General features: G+C 39.2%; 1 protein-coding gene across 4 annotated transcripts in view; it reads right to left on the reverse strand.

Moving 5' to 3' along the window:
- Positions 1-14562, reverse strand: part of GABRB2 (gamma-aminobutyric acid type A receptor beta2 subunit) — a 111887-nt gene that overhangs the window by 93316 nt on the left and 4009 nt on the right. The window lies entirely within an intron of this gene.

A 14562-nucleotide genomic window follows, 5' to 3' on the forward strand; every position in this document is an offset into this window, starting at 1 on the left:
GGTTCTCTGAAGTGACAGTGATTTTTAATTGCACTGCAAACCCTGGGTTGGATTGTGTGCCCCAAAGTGGAGTTTTCAGGTGAAGCATTTTGACATCCTACGTTTGCCTTTGCTCACTGCTCTCAGTCTGCAGTTCAGACCTGAGAGGGAAGAAGGAAATCCTGGAAAGCCCAGGAAGCCCAGTTCCCACCAGCTCCAGTGTTTGCCATAAGGATGCTCACCCAGCTCTCGGTCCCTGAAAAAAGCACAGATTGACAAAACCAAGTCTGCTCCCAGTAAAAATGACTAAATCATCAGGAGTACAAATTTGGAATTATCTGGCAACTTCAAAGTGCCAGAAGAGGTTTGGAGTGCAAGAACTTTTCTGGATGCTCTACTGCAGGCAACTACATTCATTTTACACACATTCATTTCAATTTTTAAAAGTACATTAACTTAAGACAATCTGCTAAAAGTAACTCGGCATTTGCCTAAACTGTGCAACTGTATAATATTGATATCAAAAGATATTCTACTGGTCCAAGTACTTTTACATGCCCATTAACACTCGTCTGAACTCCTCATTCCCTTCCCCATTTTCCACACACCCTGATACACTCCCACACATAATAAAGGGCTCCCATCAGACACACACGTGCCTTCCAGGCCCCTCTCACTTGCCCTCTACTCGCATGAGATCCACCCCAGACTGCAATAAAGGAAAAGCCTGTGTTACAGGATTTAAATGTATTTAGAGCTCTATGGAAATGTAAATACAAACTCTCTTTGAGAAATAGCTCTCAGACATCAAAGGCACGTTACCCTTTATTGCAAATGTCTCTCCAAACATGTTGCTCCCCTGAGACAAAGTTGGTTGTGATCATACTTTCTGATCCACATTAATAATAAGATCAATAAAATTACCTTGGCCATAGGATAATGGCATGTGGGAAGGTGCTGAAGCCAAAAATTATGTTCTTCCAGCAACTTGAAAGAGAAATGAAATCACTGAACAACAAAAAAATACTACAACATTAAGATAATCCTGCAGAACTAAGGCTCAGCCACTATCCTTCACTTGTACCATTTTTAAGCAATAACTTAACTATCATTTGCTGACCTACATACTTGGCTTACACTCCAGATGTTCTCACATTCCCTGATGCTGGATTTGCTTTCTTACAGGCAGCATGAATGGGGACTCCATTAACATCCTCAAAGCACTGGGCAGTCACAGGAACACCAAAGTGTTTTTCACGGTCTTTCATAATGCTCTTACTTTCCCCCCCACTGTTTCCATTCAGCAATAGAGGTTTGGAAAGTGTAAGGGAAAAATTAAAACAAGGTGTTGGAAAACTGGGCTAACAGTACCTGGAGAAACTGGCACCAAACAGTTCTGTACTGGTGGTACTCAGTCCATCCCTTCTCCTGGGAGCACTGCCAGGGAAGGCTCAGCAGCCTCTCCCTTCAGTTGCTGCCCTTTGGAGTTAACAACACATGGATTACACTACTGATTCCCCCGGGGCTCCAGACAGCCTAGAGACAGGACACATCATCATCATTACACATTTAATACTAACTAGACCACCCATTTAATTTGCCAGTGAAACTCCACAGGATGGAAAGCAGGAACATGGCTAAAGGGAACTTGGGTTCAGCTCGTATAACCCAAGGAGGGTTTTTTTGCTGAACTGAGAGGAACCCCATAACAGTGGCCAGATGCTCCAACAGACAAGGCACTAAAACCACAGATTACTTTGCCAGCCCAGAGAATTGCATGCTGTATTCTAGCCATATTTTCTTCTCTAGGCCACACACTGGCATCCTTCTAATGGAAAGTTTATGAAGATGCAAGAGAAGTGATTGCATAAACAGTATCTGGTGGATAAAAATGCAGTGAAAGTTTATCTCCACTGAGGAGATAGAAATGTGTGCATTAGAAGGGTCATAAATAGAAAAGGCAGCATTTACCTGGAGCTGCCACTCAAGGATGTTTTAGAGTGATTACTTTCATATACACACAAGTTGTGGCTCAACCATCCCTTCTTGGGGATCACCAGTCAGTGATGGCTTTAAATGCACTCACTGCAATCAAGTCAAAGCTTCTGGATAACACACAAAGCTAAAGGTCTTATATCCTATCTGAAGACTGTTATAGCTGTCAAATTGATATCTCAATGAAAATAAGTTTTAATGAAAAAAGGGTGCAGTGAGACTGAACAGCCCCCAGAGAAAGCTGCAAAGTGCCAGCAGATGCCTAAAGAGGAAGGGATTTTGTGAGTCAAACTGCCTCTACTGCAGCATTCTTGACTATAAAGAACACGTGTTCATAAGGAAACGTTTACCACCATTATAAACACTATCATAACCTACAGAAAAATATTTGGGTTAAAAAAATACCAAACCAACAACCAGTAACAAAAAAAGCCCAAATCAAAACAAACAACCTGAACAACCCAAACAAAACCCCACAAAAATTTTAAAAACACCCAAGGCAAAACAAAACCAAAACTTCCTTCCAATGTTTAACAATGAATCATGTGAAGGCACCTGCTGCTACTGCCAAACCTTAACTCAGAAAAGAAACAGTACAGGTAAGATGGACCAGAAAATCAAACAGAAAAAACATCACACAGAAATAAAGGAATGCACAGTAATAACAACTGTGGAACACCAGGCACAGATCATACTGAGGATTTTTTGTGTCACTGTCAGGCAGACAAATTCCTGGGAGAAGCACAGCCCCCAGTTTGGGTTTGCAAAACCAGACAACAGCAGAACCTTTTCAGCAGAAGAGAGGAATCCTGAATAGCATATCTGTAAAATCTTAGTGACAGCAACCAAAATAATGCTCCTTTCAAATGCCTGCCCTTCTGTGAATACCTTTGCAGCTCTGAACAACGAGAAAAGTTTGGTTAGGATTTATCACTACAAGCTGAAATACTGGTTAATTTATTTTGCCTGTGTCCAGTTAAAAGACTATTTTCATGAAAGCAGTAATCATGGAAAACTGATAGTGCTGATATGATGGAACAATTGGCTTACCTGAGTTCCACCTGCTCACTAAACCTCCTCCCTTCTGCTACAGTGGGGCACCTTTAGACAAAACATGACCCTTTTCCTATTAGCCAGTGCTTTAGGCTGAAAACACAGGAAGTGAATAATTGCTACTCTCTCAAAACCAGGTCTTAAAAATCCATTCTGGAAGTGCTTCCACAGTTGGGTGCTACAAACAGGAGAGAAGCACTACTGCTACAAAAACCTCTTTGCTGGAGCACATTGATAACTCTGCCCTTGCTTAGAAGAATATTTCCTTATGAAATTACTTTCATTTTTTGCCAAGTTATGCTCACTTAAAAAATTAAGTGACTAATACGATATTTTATTTTCTCCAGCCATGTTAATGCAGATGGCTTCAGGAACCAGACCGCTGTTGAGTTATATTTAGAAAACATGAGGGCAAACAGCCCAATGTAGCAATTCTTTTCTGCTAGTGAAGACTTGGTTTGAGACAGAAGCAATATGGCAACTGTTCTTACCTTCATGAATAAAGATCTATGCAAATTCCAACTGTCAATTAGCAATCAATAACTTTAGAAGGAAAACATTTGTTATATTTACTTCTTGTAACTCAGATGCTAAAGGAAAATCTTTTAAAGTCAGTAACAAACCACATTTGTTACCTTTTAAGGCTTGCAACCACAAAATTGGAGTCTCATTGATAATGTAGCCATTTGTGCAAAACCTGTGCCAGAGGTGTACAGAGGCAACCCAGGGAACAGCCCCATTGTTGCACTTCAAAACATAGAAGTAGGGGCTTGGAAGCCCAAGATACCAATCATATATTCCAAAGTGTACAGAGCCTGATTACTATAACCAAAGCACCTCTTAAATTCGCAACTCAAGAATTGTGAATTTTAAATACATTAATTACTTCATATTTGCTACTCATGAGTCAGCTTTGATGTGCTAAAATAACATACAAAAGGCATTCTCTCCCCTCTCAAGATTTTTCTTTCTGCATTATAAACAAAATGCTTTTGTTAGTATTTAAAAATGACATTAAGATGACACAGCAAAGCAGAGTGGGTGAGAACGTGTGGGAAGCTGATCAGAAGCACAAGGAACTTCTTGGATGTTCAGAGAACAGCAGATCCCTCAAGGGAAATTTAGAAAAAACATTCTGCATAGAAACAATTCTGCCTATATATCACATCTTAGCTTTTTCTCCTAAGGTTCTTTATCACTCTGAATATTTGCTGGAAAACAGATTTTCTGTCTTGATGGTTGTCTATTTACTACTTCCAATTCCAGACATAATCCTGCTCATGGCAGCACCACTGGCTGCGAGGGAGAACCCCCCAACCACCTCCATCTTCTGCTCAGGTTTGCAGAGCAAAGCCAGGGTGGCCAAAAGGGCACAGAGCAACAGAACACCCACAACCCCAACTTCTCACACTGCTGCTGTCTCGTGGTGTGTCCTCACAGGAAGGGGAGGGCAGAACACCCAGGACTCTGTCGTTCCTGCTGTGGCAGTGCCATGGGCCAGCTGGCCCGGGGCTGATGGTCACACACCCCACAGATCCCCCTCCCTGGCTCTGGCTGCAGAGGTGCTCACCCTGCTGAACCAGCGAGGCCCAACCACGGCACTGCGGCACCAGAACGAAATGAGAGACACAGGGAGCAGAAGGGATGGGGTCTGTCACACACTTCCTTAACAAAAACAATTATTTCCCCATAAAAAGGAATAAATCAAAACCTTTACATATCCAAGAGCAGCAATTTTGATTGAAATCTCTTATTCCTAATCTTTACTAAACAATTGCTGCCGTCATAATTAAACAGAACTGTCATTCAGCCAGTGTATAATTGGGGCATAGACAACTGTCCCTAAAATGCCAAATCAAAAGTTCATACATCTTTGTGTTTTCAAAAAAATCAATGCATTTAAAAAGTTAATCAAAATTTAATTCTACACTTAAGACTATGCATTACAATCTACCTTGCCCAGGATGATTTTATGATCAAAAAGGAATTCATTTTTTTTCATTTCACTGAAAGAAAAAGATGCCAGAAAGATTTTGATGCAAAGTGCTTTATTCCATTTAACATCAGGCAAAGTCTGGCCCTGGTAGGAACCACGTGAACCTCTCAGTGCTGCCTCAGCAATGCATTTGCTGAGGTTATGCCACAAACTCAAGACTGAGAGTAAAATGTATACTTTCATATGATTGGACTAATTGGCTTTTAAATATCCCTAAATCAAAACTGCCAGCAAGCTCTTATGACTTTCTGCCCAATTAAAACCACCAGGAACATCCATTCCCTTCAGAAGAGCACCTATTGCACAGCAACAATTCCGGAGGCTGCTGCCCTGTCCTGCTCCCAGGAGCCATCCTGCACTGCATTCCAAGGCAGTTAAGTACCCCACAAATCTTGTGAAAACTGCAGAAATAGCCTCAGTGGAAAAATCAGCATCACATTTACACATTTTAAGACTTGACAACAAGGCTCACGTGGGACCTGAGCTCACAAAGCATTCTGCAGAGCCTGTGCACAGAGGTGGGGACTCTGAACTGCATTTCTGAATGCAGCCAGTTAACCAGAATTATGATGGGTTTCTCTGTAAGTGGTCACTTGTGTCACATAATAGTAGATTAATGAAAATCTTATTCATTTGCAGGCATTTACACTAAAAAGAATGATTATAGTTAGGGGTCTCCTGGCATTTCCATTACAAATCTATTTGTAGGGACTTATATCAGCTATAACAATATATTTTTAGCTGAAACTTGATATGAAAGGTCTCAGCTTAACTCAGTAAACCTTCCCACACCTTTGGAAAGGCTTCTTTCAAAACTGAAAAAAGACAGTAATTTTCCCTCATTTCCCTATCTCCTGAGGTCATGAAGCATTTTCTCCAAGGTGGCACAGCAGCAAGAGGTGAACATGGCATTGGTAATTCTGCCATGGAGGAACTTCCTAAAGCATCTCCCTTGGCCAAAGGAACACAGCAACGGGACAGTGACACACACTGAACAGGCACAGAAAGTTTAGGAAGATTTCAGGCTGATTAAAAGGCTTCTTTGGTCATTTCTGGACTTACATGATTAGAGAAACAATGATGGAATTACCTGCAAAACGCTTCATTTGTAAATGACGTGCATAATTGTTTAATCCTATTTCCTTCTTCCCTGTATGTTATCTAAAAAATAAATCATTTCATAATATGGAAAAATGAAATAGTAACAATCCTAAATTATTTCATTTATAAACAGTCTACTGGATCTTCAAACTACTCTTTTTTCACTTAAATTTTACAGCTCCTTCGGTGCCCATCCTGTCAAACATGGATTAACACAGCTACTCCGAGAGCCCTGAGGGAGCAGCAGCCCCTGAGAGAGAAAAATCCACAATATACTACAAGTCCTTTGGAGGTGCAGGGTCTATTAACTCAAAAATACACTTATCAAAGAAACAAATAAGGATTATACAATGGACCATACAGACTTCTGGACTATTGGGTAATAACTCTTATGCAAATGACAACTCATTCACCCTTACTGACCAGAAGGAATTAATATTTTTTTAAATATACCTTTTTAAAGGTCTATATGGAGAATAAAAAAGTCCAAGCATTAATTTTACTCAGTCAAGCAGAAAGAATCTCTGTTCCAAGTATTAAAAAACAATTCAAACTTCCATAAAAAAAAATTAATCTACAATAGAAATTAGGATCAGATTTTCCAAAGGCCTCTGCATCCATAGCAGTGAATAGTTTTTAAAAAGACTTTGTTATCTTATTCAGACACTTAATTGTCATGTTTTAATAGGTAGTTCTCACTGAGAAACAGATGCCTCCAGTTCCCTGAAAGCAACAGGAACTTCAAGCTACTTCACAGTCACACACAATGCAAGAAGCTGAATGAGAAACACTTCCAAAAATCTAAATCACGAGTCACAGTTCTCAGACATCCCAAATATACATGAAGACCCACAACCATTTCTGGAGGACCTTCTTCTCATCTCCAATGGGTTTATTATGACCTTTACCTAACTCTACACCTTCTACCAATTTTTCTTCAAGGGTTATATCTAAAAACAAAAATTAGAGTATCTTGCACATCAGGGCCTTTTGCCCTGTGTCGATCTAAAACCACTTTTCAAGGAAACTGTTAGAACTAATGTCTGCAAAGATTACATTCACAAGTTTCCCCCATTTTGAATCTCCCAATTCACCAAGATCCTTCCTGCACATCCCTCCAGGAAGGACCTGTTCAGGTGAGCAGGCATTTTGTTCCTATTGAGCCCATTCAGACAGTATTTACACCCCATGCAAAGGCAGGTAGAGCTGCTGTGCTCAGGCCGTGCCTGACATCCCAGCCAGGCAAGGCTGTGTCATCCCACACCATTCCCAGGGCCAGAGGAGGGGAAGGATGTGTGGGCAGCCTTTCAGAGGTTCATTCCTCACAAGGCCCCTGTTCCTTTGCAATCCAATCCCACTCACAACCCCCCAGGCTGATACCCCACACAGAGCAGAGGGTCCCCCCAGGGCTGCTCTGCACCAAACCTCATCCCCATGGAGACATTCCAAAGCAGTGGGGCACTCCACTGCAAAGGAAAATTTGGGTTTAACCCCTTGTCACTGAGTTGCTTGGTTAATAGAAATACCTATTCATTAAAGAAGAAAAGAAAGAACACAAAGTCCAGAGAGCAGGAACTGGAACAAGGACTTTCCATGTCAAATAGCTGGATTTTCTGAATAATGCATTCATTAGGGTAATTCAATATACTGCTCCTGTCCAAGGCCAAATTCCCTGTAAATTTCTTCTTCTACTTGTTCCAAATTTATAAAGCTGAGTTTGTCTTTTGGCACAATCCCAAAGAATCAGTGGTTTATCTCCAGGAAGATCAGCAGAAGTACTCGGAAGTGCCATATCTACTACAACAGCACACACTTGAAATGCAAAAACATGTCTCAGAAGGATTGCTTTTTTCCCCCACATAGTTAAATCCTTATTACTTGAAAACTAACAAATTAATCCCTCTGTCAGTATTTACAGAATAAAAATTAATAGGTTTTAGCTTTGATGAAGCTATGCAAAGAGAAGCTCAAGACAGACAGAAATAGCAGAGTCCCCTTATTCTTTAAGTCTGGAGACAAGGAAGAGCTCCCACTAAATACTTATCTGGCCTGTGATAACCTACATTATCATACATAAATACAACCTACAGATTCTATATTCTGTTGCATACGTGCTCCTGAAGGTCAAACTACAAAGGTTGATTCTGTCCTGGTTTTCCTTTTGTCCACCCACAACTGACAACGTCTGTCAGTGCCTACAGTTTATATGTAATTATGCACATGTAATGTATTTCTGAATTACACATTGCATCCACTCACAGGAGCCAATAACTCCAGATATTTGACTGTTTCTAAAGTTAACTCTAAAGAGAAATAAGATGCTTTCTTCCATGGCTTAAAAGAGGCATTATAAAAATTACCTCATGGATGATCACCTTCCTTTGAAATGAAGGGACTGAGTCTTGCTTACCTAATTCATAGGAGCACTAGCACAGACCTACAGCATAAACCACTAAAGTCTACCAGGAATCTGGATTATTCTAGAAAAAAATAAATTATTACTATACAACACTGTACTTCAACCTGATTGAATACCAAAGGTTCTACTATAAAGCTTGCAGAGAGCTGCATGATGTATGAGGATAAAAAAGGGAGGGAGGAATACTAAGGATTTAGTTATGATGCACTGGCAGACTTCAGAGTCACTAAAGAGCACAAATACAACCATTGGAACAGCTTAAATTTGTAACAAGTTTGTAGAGCACAAAATAAGAATCTTTTATTCTACTACCATGGCTCATCTATAAAGATTTTATGTGGTTTTGGATAGGGAAGTTATGAAATAAAGCAGCCTATAGCAGGAGCTAACAAACTACACTTCCACGTTCATTCCCAACCATCAGCACCAAGACACTGTCAATAATGATAAATTTATCTTTTCTTCTGTGGCAGGAGCCAAAATACTTCAATATTTATAGAGCAAGGCCTTCTTAAAAAAAATAAAGGCACAGATTATTCAGTTGTACAAATCAGCTCCAAAGCAACCTCTTTAAATTACTACCAACCATCCCCTGCTCTGCCAATCAAGTGATCACTTTGAAAAATTACCACCAACAACCAAACAAGATTTCCTACTGATTAGTCTTGCAACACAGTAGCACACTGAGAGTGCATTCCAATTAATAAACCATTATACTGACCTTAAAAAGAAACAACAAGAATTGTCATTCTTCTAGACATGTATAGCATAGATACCCGTAATATCTATAAATATACATAATAATTTATTACTTCTGAACTAGCTTACAAAAGTAGTTACAAACTTACTATATTCCTGCATATATGTGTTCTAGATAAATCACTGCCTACTTTGGCTACATATGTTCCAGCAGAACCAGCATGAAAACTTCAATCCACATGTAGAGTAGCAATAGGAAGACTCACTTTTGTCCTCAAAAATAAATATTTTACTTGAATGTAGGAGCTCTTATTTATTTTTACATGCCTTTAAGCTAAGAAAGGAAATTGCCTGAATTAGAGACATGTAGTAACAAGAAATGGAAAACCATACTAATGGAATTTACTCCAGTTCAAAAATAAAGGTCTTGTGATGTTATCCCAGACAGCAAGTGAAGGAAAAGGTGAAACGGGGCTTTCACTAAAAACAAGTTCTCACTTCCAAGACACACATCACCTGCTCTGCACTCACAGAAGTCCCTGCAGACACTTCAGGATGAGTCAGTGGTGTACAAGCACCATAATCTGGCAAGAGCCAAATTCAAACTGTGCTGAGAAATGCAGTTTTGGGTGAAGCAGCACATGCATTTCTGACACAGGGAAAATAGTAAACCCAACAGTCTCCAGCAGCAGGAAGTATTTAGGATTAGGGAAGCAGCACCTTCTCAATAGTTCTAATACTTCATTTTCAATGCATTTTCAGTCCTGTTCTCTCCATTCTCTCTATAGATCATGTGCAGTGACACACACAATTAGAATGGATCAACCCCAGAAGATGTTGCTGACAGAAACCATTTTCCTCACCTCTTTCTGCACCAGTGTATGCAGGACACTTTCCTGTTTTACAAATTTCTTCATTTCTCTCTATCAGCACTTTTCCCTGGAGGTTTCTGGTTTGGAACAGCTCCACACTATTTCCTTACTACTTACCCCCCCTTTTCTTTTTATATCACAAGCCATCTCTTCCATTTTCACACATAAAGATAATTGGTGCCATTTGAGAGGCAGCCACACAGTTCCTGTTGTTTTCAGAATCTAAACCTATTTCATAATCTAAATCTTGAGCTTTGTTAGTGTCCCCTACTAAAAATACGTCAAGATAACATAAGAGATTTTAAGAAACCCAGTAGTGGGTCTCCATTATCAAGAGCAACTCAAAGTCAGACATCTATCAGGAAATTACAGCCGGGCCTGTACATTTTTAGACCGAGAATATTCTGATCTATGAGTATTAGATTTACTATTTTGGGCAACTTTGGCATATCTCAAATATAGAAGTGAAATGTAACATAAAAAAAGCTTTCCTTTTTCAAGCTTTGAAGTTATTAGGCTGTGCAGTGTAAAACTTGGCATACAGTGAGTAGTAAACCTTTCCCTGATAGATGGTAACAGCTCCTCGGTGTCTCCAACTCCCACTTGAGGAGGGATTATGCACTCAATCAACCCTAATGGCTCCACTAAGACAAACCAGCCATGGTGTCTGACTGCACACACCGAGCCAGTGCCAAAGCCAATAACAAATACTTGGAATAAACACTTCAGATTCCTCTCTGCAGCCCCCAACGACCCACGGTATGAATAGTTACATTTAGATAAATACACAACCCATTACCTCAAAAACCGTGTACTTCCTGTGTAAAATCTACAGCTACAGAATATTTCTCTGTCTTTTCAAGACATCCTGTACTAGAATCCCAGAATAGCTACAGACCAAGGGAAAAAAAAAAAAAAGAAAAGAGGAAATGTTGACCTATTTAATAGGGAATAAGCCAAGACATTGAAAACCACCACATGACCAACATTATCCATAGAAATCCTCATGTCTTATCTAGATACATCAAATGCACAACACGTTATGCAGAATCTTCAGGGGTGTCTAGGGAAGAAAATTTATTTCTGCACTGCTTAATGAACCTGCACCAATTTTTTTAAAACAGTTTAAAAGGGAACTGTTGGGATAAGGGATAAAGGGAAGAAAATTAGAATGGAGAACAGTCTTCATTGCTGTATATTGTCAAGGGGTGTACTCCAAAAATTAACTGAGATGAAAAAGTGAGATGTGACATCCCAGCTACCACTGCTTACTACAGAAAGAAAAAAAAAAAAGAAAAAAGCTATTATTAAGCTATTATTATTTGAAGATAATATTCTGACAATGAATGTTCAGGATTAAGGAAAAGGAAGCTCAGAAGAAAATGGAAGTACAGCAGGAAACACCTGGAAACTACCTTGAGAACATTGCATTAGGCTCACTGCAATACAGCTAATCTCACATAACATCAAATTCATTAGCTCAGGAGAACCACCTGAGTAGCCTTCACACCTCTCCACCTTTGCTCTCCATTGTTACCTGAATAAGAAAACCTTCAGAAAACCTGTAGTATAACCAGGATAAAGGATACACTCAACAACATTGCCTGGTCCAGACAGGCGAGTGGAATTAGCCATAATCATTCCTGTACTGCACAAAATCATTACCTGATTTAGATTTTCTTTGCAAAATGCTAAGAAATTAGTCCAATTAGATACTTGTTGACAATCACACACTCCTGAAGTTCTCCCTTTTCTCGTGTGCATTCAGTGCATTCCCCAGAGCTGGAACCAATTATGTTCACAAGTACCAGTGCTTAGAAACCATTTCTGTAAACTAAGATATGAGCTAGTTCAAGTTCCTGACTGTAAAAGTAATGAGTTTACAATTCCAGCTCTGTTTCACACAAGAAACCTTTGTAAGGCACCTGTAAAGCCTCATTCACTGAGGTTTTTATGATGCCAAGTACTCATCGCCTCTTTAACAATTCAAAGTCAACAATAATATTCTTGAACATCCTTAACACACATCAACTTTCTATAACAGCAACTCTAAATTCTCCTGTTCAAAGTGAAAACTTTAGGATTTACTTCACTGGAGACAAGACTTCAGCCTGCAAAGTGGCACAAATGTACACGGAAAATGGAATATATCAAGAGTGAACAAGAAATGTAATTCTAAAGTTAACATTAAAATTAGCAGGAATTAGCTCAAGCTAAATAACTCTGATTATTCAGCCTTCCTCCCAGGCAGAGGTTTGGTCCCATTAACTTTAGTACATGACTCTAGGCAATGATCTGTCTCTATGTAAAGTCAGTAGTGTTTGCCATGGCCACAAACAAAGTTACAGCAAGTCCACGCTCAGAAAAAAGAGGTTCATAAATCAAAAAGATTCTTTCTGTGTCTCTCATTATCTCAGAAGGCTTTGCATGAGCCAGCATTCCATAGTACTCCTCCTGGTTTCTACTCCAAATTCTGGTGACTTTGCAAGCAAAAAGCCAAGGCCTTATATACGTATGTAAGTGTTTTATTGGTTGCTTGTGTGCCTCAGGTCTCTTAGGGTATGTTAGTACTTATTATGTTATACAGACCATCATAAAATCAAGTGTTACACATTACATTTTACAATTAAGTAGATTAAGATTATAATCTTGATTTGGAATCTCTTCTGACACTGCAAGAGAAAAAAAAAATATGTAACATGATTGCCTGGTTTTAAGAAACAGGTGGCTTCTTAGGGTAAAATAAGCTTAGAGCTTAAATGTTTTAGGCAAATTAGTAGGACAAAATTGTCTATACTCTTCCCCCCCCGAGTTCTGTAGATGGTCTGAAAACACTTTTCTCAGAAAGGTCAAATATTTCATTATAGAAACACAATAAATTGACTATGGAATACTAAAAATAATACTCCCTTTTATAGTTAGTCTGAAAGTGTCAGATCACAGTATTCTGATATGCTATCACCTTTAACTGGAGACCAAATCTCTAGAAATCATTTAAAGAGACAAAGAAAAGGCTCCCAAGTACCTTTACAATCTTTTCACAAGAATCCTCCAGTTCTAAAGAGACGTGAGGATAAAACACTGACCCACAATTCCATCAAGGAAACCCTTATCATTCCCTCACAGCTCATGGCTGTCTAAGAAATAACTCTGTACATCCCTCTCTCTCCTACCCACAGTTCTTTCAATGAAAAGCAGTGCTTTAAAATACAATGCAATTTTCTTCCTCTGCGCTTAAAGCTCCCAAAGGTAGAACACTAGATTACAAGTTTAGTGACACAAAGTTTGGAAGCACCTTTTAGCCACTTAGAAATAGCTCACAAGTTGCATGAGGGAAAGTTACTCAGTTTTCCTGGTATGTTGAAGAAAAGCACTATGGAGCTCTGTCACCAGCACCTCCCTGTCTCCTGCACAGTAAAACCACCTGTAATGTCATCCTCAGATCAGGCTGAAGGCTGGATTTTATGTTACAAAAAAACTCCTGCACATCACACAAGGCATCCAGCTTGGGAACAAATGTTTGCCAATTCATTCAGTGCAACATGGCTGAGAACCCAAACATGACACTGAGAAATTAAATATTTCAGAAGAATGATATTAAAGTTACTGATAAGTTTCCAAATATTATTTTCAAATGCATGATTACAACTGCAGCAATAAGCCTAAAATCACATTTTTATTTAGAAAGAAGTTTCCTTAAAATCTCTTAAAACGTAGTGGAAATTTCGCTTCAAACAAACTTACATTCACTAACATTTCACAAAAGCATTTATTTTGGGTCACTTGCTGCTACCTTGCTTCAGTGTCTTTATTTTGGCTTTCTTTAATATGTACCCTAGGAGCATTAGACCAAATTATGTATCCTTAACCAAGTAAAATGCAAATTAAGATAAAAACTTCAAAACTTGACCCCAAACATTTCCAAATAAGAACAGTCAATGTTAGAAAAGTTTCATCTAAGCCAAGAACAGCTTCTCCTGAAGTATGAATCTGAGATTTCTCCAATTTTTTCCACACCTCATGAGTGTCCCAGATGATGAAAGTGAAACACAGAAAGTGTCAAGTTATTATGTTCTGAACAAGTTCAGTATTCGAGCAAGTCAGTTGCAAGTATTTAGATAAGAAAAACAAACATCCTGGGAAAATTAAACCTGTAAAATCATCAACTCAGTCATCACCATCCAAAATAATGTCAGGCTACAAAGAAACCCAGTAAGTTTTGAACACACACAGAAGTCAAAGCCTCTTTTTTTGTTTTTAATAGGAATAGCACTGCTAAGACAAAAATGCACCTTTTTTTTATTTTTTTTAATATGGTACAAGCAAAATTGAACTCTGATGGGCACAGAGCCAGGGTAAAGCCCAGACCTGGGCTAAAGCGTCAGGCCTGGGTTCAGCCCTAGAGTCGGGTTAAAGCCCCAGAGTCGGGTTAAAGCCCCAGAGTCGGG

Source organism: Neopelma chrysocephalum, unplaced genomic scaffold, assembly GCF_003984885.1.
Source record: "Neopelma chrysocephalum unplaced genomic scaffold, ASM398488v2 Primary Assembly neopelma1_63, whole genome shotgun sequence".
Lineage (NCBI taxonomy): Eukaryota > Metazoa > Chordata > Aves > Passeriformes > Pipridae > Neopelma > Neopelma chrysocephalum.